This window comes from Notechis scutatus, chromosome 9 (assembly GCF_049901735.1).
Source record: "Notechis scutatus isolate UNSWTSFEM ecotype Mainland chromosome 9, rNotScu1.2, whole genome shotgun sequence".
NCBI classification, from domain to species: domain Eukaryota; kingdom Metazoa; phylum Chordata; class Lepidosauria; order Squamata; family Elapidae; genus Notechis; species Notechis scutatus.
Window position 1 is genome coordinate 2,813,009 of NC_142017.1, and position 7,507 is coordinate 2,820,515.

General features: G+C 40.5%; 1 protein-coding gene and 1 long non-coding RNA gene across 2 annotated transcripts in view; one reads left to right on the top strand and one right to left on the bottom strand.

Moving 5' to 3' along the window:
* Nucleotides 1–1,251, bottom strand: part of CRISPLD2 (cysteine rich secretory protein LCCL domain containing 2) — a 31,965-nt gene extending 30,714 nt beyond the window's left edge. Inside the window, exon 1 of the mRNA XM_026684019.2 lies at nucleotides 1,120–1,251. The gene's annotated coding sequence lies outside the window, so the exon portion shown is untranslated. The remainder of the gene's footprint in view (nucleotides 1–1,119) is intronic.
* Nucleotides 1–7,507, top strand: part of LOC148129798 (uncharacterized) — a 293,893-nt gene that overhangs the window by 203,997 nt on the left and 82,389 nt on the right. The gene's annotated exons all lie outside the window — the stretch shown is intronic.

Genomic DNA, 7,507 nt, shown 5'->3' on the forward strand with positions numbered 1-7,507 from the left:
TGTGGCTCCCTGATGAAGTTACCTAGTTTGGGTAATGGAACATCTGCAAGAAAGCAATCAAGCTCAGAGAGCACCAAGGACCTCTTATAAAGTACTTCAACCACTATTGGATGTAAATTGCAATTACTGAGCAAATTTGAGTCCCATTGAATGGAATAGGCTTTCTATAATAAGTACATTAGTCTAGGATTAGGCCAATGCAATGAACAGACAAAGCAAGCAGTGTTTTCTCTAGTTGAAGAAGGAAATTGGAAAAATTAAAATGATCATGAAGACTGACAATTCTATATTATGCTCTACAGCCCACTAGGTTAAAATGGGTCCATTCAAAGCAGGCAAAGATCTGATCCTTGTTCTGTTATAACTTGATATTTGTGCATAAAACTGCCACACTCTTTCCACTGGCTCAAGATAGGTCCACAGAAGATGCTTCACCCGTTGACTGAATTAACCTATTTTCTGGGTGTGCCTTGCTAATTAGAAAATAAGCAAACACATCGACTTGGCACCCGCCAAACCAAATGAAAGAAACTTTAAGCAAAGCTGAAACGGGACTGAAAGTTGCTTGGATGCAGAGACCCTGGCTTTGTTACTTGACCTCATTAAGCAAGCTGCAATTCGGCTGTACTGTCGAGTTGCCCCATGGAAAGAGACCTTGTGCATCCTCCTCTTAAAGTAAAGACATTCCTGAATCTTCGGTATGATTCTAAAATGTGGGATTTGGTAAGGGGGCTTCTATCCGCAAACCTTGCCTTGTCTGCTTTCTCTCCTGCAACAGAAAGAAAGAAAGAAAGAAAGAAAGAAAGAAAGAAAGAAAGAAAGAAAGAAAGAAAGAAAGAAAGAAAGAAAGAAAGAAAGAAAGAAAGAAAGAAAGAAAGAAAGAAAGAGAAATAGAGAAAGAGAAAGAGAAAAAGAAAGAGAGAGAGAGAGAGAGAGGAGAGAAAGAGAGAGAGAGAGAGAGAGAGAGAGAGAGAAAGAGAAAGGAAAGAAAGATGCATCTAACAGCATCCCTAAGGTTCATCTTTTGCATGTTTATACGGTAGGAAAACGCAAATCTTGCTCGAAATAAGTAGCTCCGCTCAACTACACCCGGCCAGAGGAATGAAACGGGGCGCTCACCTCTGCAAAGAAAGGGAAAACTTGCTTTGATCGGATCCTCGGAATTCCGCTCGGGGCGAAAGAAATGCGCGTCCGTCTCTCGGCTCAGCCGGGGAGAAGAGGCGGGCGAAAAACCTCTGGGTGGAAGACTGCAGGAGATCGCAGACTCTTCCGCCTTTATATAGCCCCCTCTTTCTGCTTTTTCCCACCCCTTTTTTTCATCAGATATCCCTGGAGGCAAGCCAAAGGGGTCGAGGATGCCGAGGTAGCCTCGAAAGAAGTTTCTTTAACCCTTCCCTTCCCTTCCGTCTGCCAGGATAAAGAAAAGAAAGAAAAGAATAGAATGGAATAACAGAGTTGGAAGGAGAGAGAGAGAGAGAGAGACAAGAAAGAAAAAGAAAAAAGAAAGAAAGAAAGGATATAATAACAGAGTTGGAAGGGAAGAGAGAGGGGGGAAAGAAGAAAGGAAGGAAGGAAAGAAAGAAAGGAAAAGAATAGAATAACAGAGTTGGAAGGGAAGAGAGAGGGGGAAAGAAGGAAAGGAAGGAAAGGAAGAAGGAAGGAAGGAAGGAAGGAAGGAAGAAAGAAAGAAAGAAAGAAAGAAAGGAAGGAAGGAAAGAAAGGAAAGGAAAGAAAGAAAGAAAGAAAGAAAGAAAGAAAGAAAGAAAAAGAAGGAAGAAGGAAGGAAAGAATAGAATAACAGAGTTGGAAGGGAAGAGAGAGGGGGAAAGAAGGAAAGGAAGAAAGGAAGGAAGGAAAGAAAGAAAGAAAGGAAAAGAATAGAATAACAGAGTTGGAAGGGAAGAGAGAAAGAGAAAGAGAGAAAGAAAAGAAAGAAAAAGAAAGAATGTAATAGAATAACAGAGTTGGAAGGAGAGGGGGGGCAAATAGGAGTAAAGCTGGCTCTTTTGGACTACTCTAAACTCAAACTCTCATGGAGGTCATCCAAGTCAAACGGATCTCTGTTCCTCCTCATTCTGCGTCCAGTGTTCCATTCTTGAGTTCTCACATCAAAAACATTTCATAAAATAAATTGGAACATTTCACATTCTGGTTAAACTCTCGTCCACAAGAGCCAGCCAATCTAGTTAAAGTTCTGGCACTAATGGGGTGAAAGGGCTTCTTCTAAGTGATGGGTTTGAATTACAGGCCATAAAAACGGAGGAAGATTTTAGAAGGAGTGCTAATTTAGTAGCCCTAAGTATGTGCAAGTGACTAAGATTCCTTCAATTGGATGGCAACCTTGATTTGAGTATGTGGAGGAAAGGATCCAGCTGCTTCATAGGAGTTGCTTCACTTATAGAGTGAGCATCTTTCTTGGCTAAGGTCAGTTTTACTTTTGGCTTCTGCGGATAAGACCAGAAAATATACTGCTTGAGATTTACATCAATTGCTGATGGTCAGTGCCGGTTATACAAAATTGAATAGGTCAACAGTTGGACCTCTTTGTTTCTTGGCATCTGAAGGTTTTACGTTCAGTTCTTAGAATCTCAAAATTAGCTTGGAAAGCTTCCTGACCTTATAGCTGCTTGTGTGGTTCAAAGTAGGATTAGTTGCTAGTGTGACACCTGGGGAAAAAAATACAGCATACTTCACTTAATCCTCCAGGAAAAAATTGAAGAACTTCATGGCTTCCAAATCTAAGGGACCAGTTTGTACAAAACTCAGCATTTTTTTTGTGCGGCTGTTGATATATTGCCCACATGATCACCAACGTCTGATGATGGATATGTCACAAGTAGAAGAAAAGACATCTGAAGGATGAGGAGCAGAAGACTGAGGGACTGACCAATATTCCATTTTGTCCAGCATCTTCTCACTAAGGAATCAGGTTTTAGGAGATGCATACACAAGCAGAGTCTTCAAGTCTATTTTCTATGCCAAATGACAATTTCCTATGCCAAATGTTTTTTTTTAATGATGTTTGGACACATTTCCTTTGAAGGTTCCATAAATCTCTCATGTTTCTAAGTAGCCAGAGATATAACCATTTTGGAAGAACCCCAAGAGTACAATGGTGCTTCATAAACTTCAATACTCTTAAGCTAATAGATTGCTTTATCTGAAGATGGTTGTCCCCGAAAGTCATATTTTACCTGATATTTTAAAATGAAGATGAGAGTAAATTGAAGTTGAATGAGGAGTTTGACTCTCTGTTCCTATATTCAAATGCTTGTATGTAATGATCAATTAAGCTAGAGATTTTCAAGTAAAACTCAGTTCAAGAATATTTGTAATATCAAGTTATCCACAGGCAAACAGTTACCGAGATGTACTTTTTGGACAACACTGTTTGTTCCATGACAAAGAATGCAGAACCACGAAGCCCTGTGCGCAAAAATTAACATTGTGGTTAGGTGATAACAGTGTAGTGAATTGCTCAACAGTATTAGCCAATTTTGATTTTTTTTTTTAAAGTTGGCATTATTGTTGGCATCATCGCATGATTATTGGGGCAAAATTTTTAAAACAAGTCCCCCTCCCAAAAAAAATCCCTCCAGTTCTGATAGAGTTTCAACAAATCAGGATTAAATGAGAGCAGCCCTTTTCAAAAAAGATCTTTCTCCTGTACTAGCACAGTCTCCTGTTACAGGCCATGTGGCTGTGGTACATTTGAAAAGGTCTAACTTTCCTTTAATTAGCAAACATCAGTGCAGGAAAAAAATATTGTCCATCTTTCACTTCAAGCAGGATGTTTCATTTGTAAATGCGTACGTCTGTCCTCTTTCGCAATTTCCTTCCAGTCTAACACATCATAAAAGAATCTCCTTCGAATAAAGTTCCTTTTTTGCAGGCTGCTTCAGGGATGCTTATTAAAAACAAAGATAGCAAATAAACTTGCAAAGAGGTAATTGAGAACAAACTTTTCTGTTAGCAGATATTGCAAAACGAAACAAGTTGGACTTATTGTTTCCTAATGCGCACGTTTCTCTGGAGAACAAAAGAAATTAGAAACATAAAAACTTCAGTACAATGATTAACCTGGGTTTTGCCGGTGTCTCAATCATTTAAGAAATAATTTTAGCAAGAGCACAACAAACAGGAAAAAAAAACGCTAGAAGTTTGCTTTGAAGGGACCTGAGTTAAGGTGAAGGAGCTATGGTGGACAGACACAGCATAAAAAGGACTGCCTCAGGTGGGGAAAAATGGCTAAGATTCATTTGAAGAGTCTAAAAACAAACGTGTGATTCCTTTCTACAAATTGAAATTATGGTTGCAGTTTTATATAGTTCTCATCTTACCATGATGTTCACAGAAAGATGAATGAATATCCTGAGGTTTGTTTTAAAACAATAAAACCAGTTTAAAACCATGTTGTGGGATTGTCTGCCACTGTGGTTAGAGTGACTTGCAACTGGAGACATACTGTACAACCAGTGATCTTCTGGCTTAGGTTTGGTTTCATTTTTTCTTCCTTCTCCTTCTTTGGAACATATCATTCCAGATATGGTTAAGGAGGGTTTTTTTTTTTTCTTCTGGAAGTCTTTTCAAAGTGGTTGGAAATATGACTTCTCTCTTATATTCCCTGTCCAAGACTTTCTAGCCAATGCCCAAAAGTTCAAGGGAAGAGCGGACATTTATCACATCAACCATGAAATTGTTTATGGAATATGCCATAATTGGCTGGATTTAGAACACACTAAGCCATGCTTGACATTGGATTTATGGTTATCACACAGGATTGCAAACTTTGTTAAGAGTTGGTGAATGTGGCATGGCACTTGAGGTTCTTCTGGCATGAGAAAGGGCTCTAGCATTGCCACATCAGTTTGGGAATCCAGTTTGTAGACACTGAATGACCAGTGGCAGGAGTCCAAACAAGATGTTCTGTTTTCACACAAATCCCCCATCATCTGGCAAGATCATCAAATCATCCTCAACATTCTGGCACCTAACTATGGTTAGATAAAAAAGTAGGAAATCTAAGTATAATATAATAGCAATGATATGTTACAATTGGATTATCTTTGAATAAATTATAACACGAATAAAAATTAGTAAGAATTGAAATTTGCTATAAAAGATATGTAATTGAAGTTTAATGATGGTCTAATAATATATGGAAAATTAATCAATGCAATATGAATGTAAATTTAAGAGGAAAAGACTATCTTATGCACAAGATACATGTACCAACTGACATGCTGTATAACTGAAAGATTTTATTTGTTGTTTTATGTTTAGGTTTGTTGTAAAAAATTTTAAAAACTTTTTATTAAAAAAACAACACTCTGGCACTTGTTCTTTTGCAAATCCTCCATCCTGATGCTTTTAAGCATGGATTCCTGCAACAGGGGCATCAGATCTCACCAGATCCTAGGTTAGAACTGGGAATTTCTCCTTGGACATTCTTAAAATGAAATTCAGCATACTCAGGATATGGAAAATTCTGAAGGGATGCTATCAGTGGTAGGATTCAAATTTTTTACTACCGGTTCTGTGGGCGTAGCTTGGTGAGTGTGGCAGGGGAAGGATACTGTAAAATCTCCAGTCAGAAGTGGGATTTGCCAGTTCTCCGAACTATTCAAAATTTCCGCTACCGGTTCTCCAGAATGGGTCAGAACCTGCTGAATACCACCTCTGGATGCTATGTCTTGCCAAAGGATTGTACAAAGCTAATTGCCAGAACAATGTGGTGCCTTTGTAAGACGTCCCCCAACCAAAACAGGTCTCTTTAGTTACTCTAGGTCTACAGTCCACTCAAACACATTTAATAGCAAAAAGAGGCTTTCTCCACAAGATTTATTGGTGTATGGAAGTATCTTCTGGTGTTCCCAGTACAACCCATGGGAAGGGCCACTTGAGGTGGTGAGATGCCACCTTGATAAGCCATGCCACGGAAGATGACTGGTGCTCACACTCTTCCCCAACACACTACGTAACACAACATACAATAGTCATGTCACTGCCCCAAAGCCTTTTTCTGGCACAGGTTCAAGATGGAAGGACTTCCTCTTCTCCTGATGAACCTGACCACCAGTTAAGACCAGTTATGGAAGATCTCCTTGGATACCCACCAACTCCAAGGGGCCTTTGAAACGAGGAAGCGTCTCCTTTCCCACATATGCTTTTTGTTTGCTTTTTCAGCACCAGGCAAAAATTCTATTTGTCCAAGCTTTTTGGGGGGTGGGGGAGGGGGGGGAAAAGAGTCTGGTTTATATTACATTTTATGGCTCTGTGATTCTTGTTTATTGCAACTGTTATGACCAAATCTTTTAAAAGGGCACTTATTTTATTCTAAACTGCTCAAAAGCCATTAAAGTCTTAAAGCAACAGATCCCATTGCCAAGGCATCCTGCAGCCAACTCTCCAGATGCAGTTATCTGTCCAGCGACTGTACAATATCCTTCAACACAGGCCACGGAGAAAGGGAAGCTTCTCTGACTTGATGCCCTTTGAAACCCCAAATTCTATGGTCAAATTAGCTGAAGTCAGGACCAATAATATGCGCCAACTCTTGTCTCCAGAATAGGCACATCTACTGATCTTTATGGCCCGCCAAGCAGGGTCTTACAACGGGTGAACTTGAACTCGAAAGCCAAGGTACATTTCAGACAGGGGGACCCTCTCGTTCATGTCCAACCAAGATTCAGCAGTACAGGCCAGGCAGCGTACTCCTCCGTGATAGAATTGTGGACGGGGGAAGCTTTATTAACTACGGACCTTCCATTCGGCGGCGGCAGTAGCTAGAATTCAGAGATAGGCAAACTCTGGAGATGAAGTTCTGGAGTGAGCACAGCAGACTAGAACACGATACTGGGCTTTCAGCTGCCTTGCTGCTTTGCGTGACCCACCTCCCTAATTTCATCACCATGCCTTCTGCTGTCTTCTTCTCCCTCCCCAATCTGCCTCCCGCTCAACTTCCTCCCCACGAAGGAACCCATCTTAACGTTTATCCACAAACGAGAGAGCAGAGACAGAGGCCTGGCCAGAGGTGCTTCTGCCTAGCATTTAGGGCCTTCTCATCTTTGAAGGGAGAAATACTAAATCATAAGGCACCAGGACTGAATTCTCCCCCCTCCCATTTTGCAGTTTATCCCAGCAGGGAGTTCCTAACCAGTCCAGAGGACATGCTGCATACTCACAAATGTTCTGGCAGGTGGACTTCCCATTTTCAGAAATGAAGAACCAACGCAATTCAATTGCGCAAGAAAATTTGAAAGCCTCATGCCTCTTCCAAAGATCCAAGATCCAAAGGTGCTAAGTCTTCTGGTCACTCACTCAAGTAAGCCTCAGTAAAAGCAGGACATGGAATGTGAAGGATACTTGCCTTTTGACAAAGTGTCTCCTGGATTTGTGGATACAATTGTTCTCACATTCTTCCCCTCAAACAATAAACCCAACAAGTGGGCTAGAAGTTCTACTTGGTATTGTTAAACATGTACCTGTGTGGACTAGATAGCAAGTC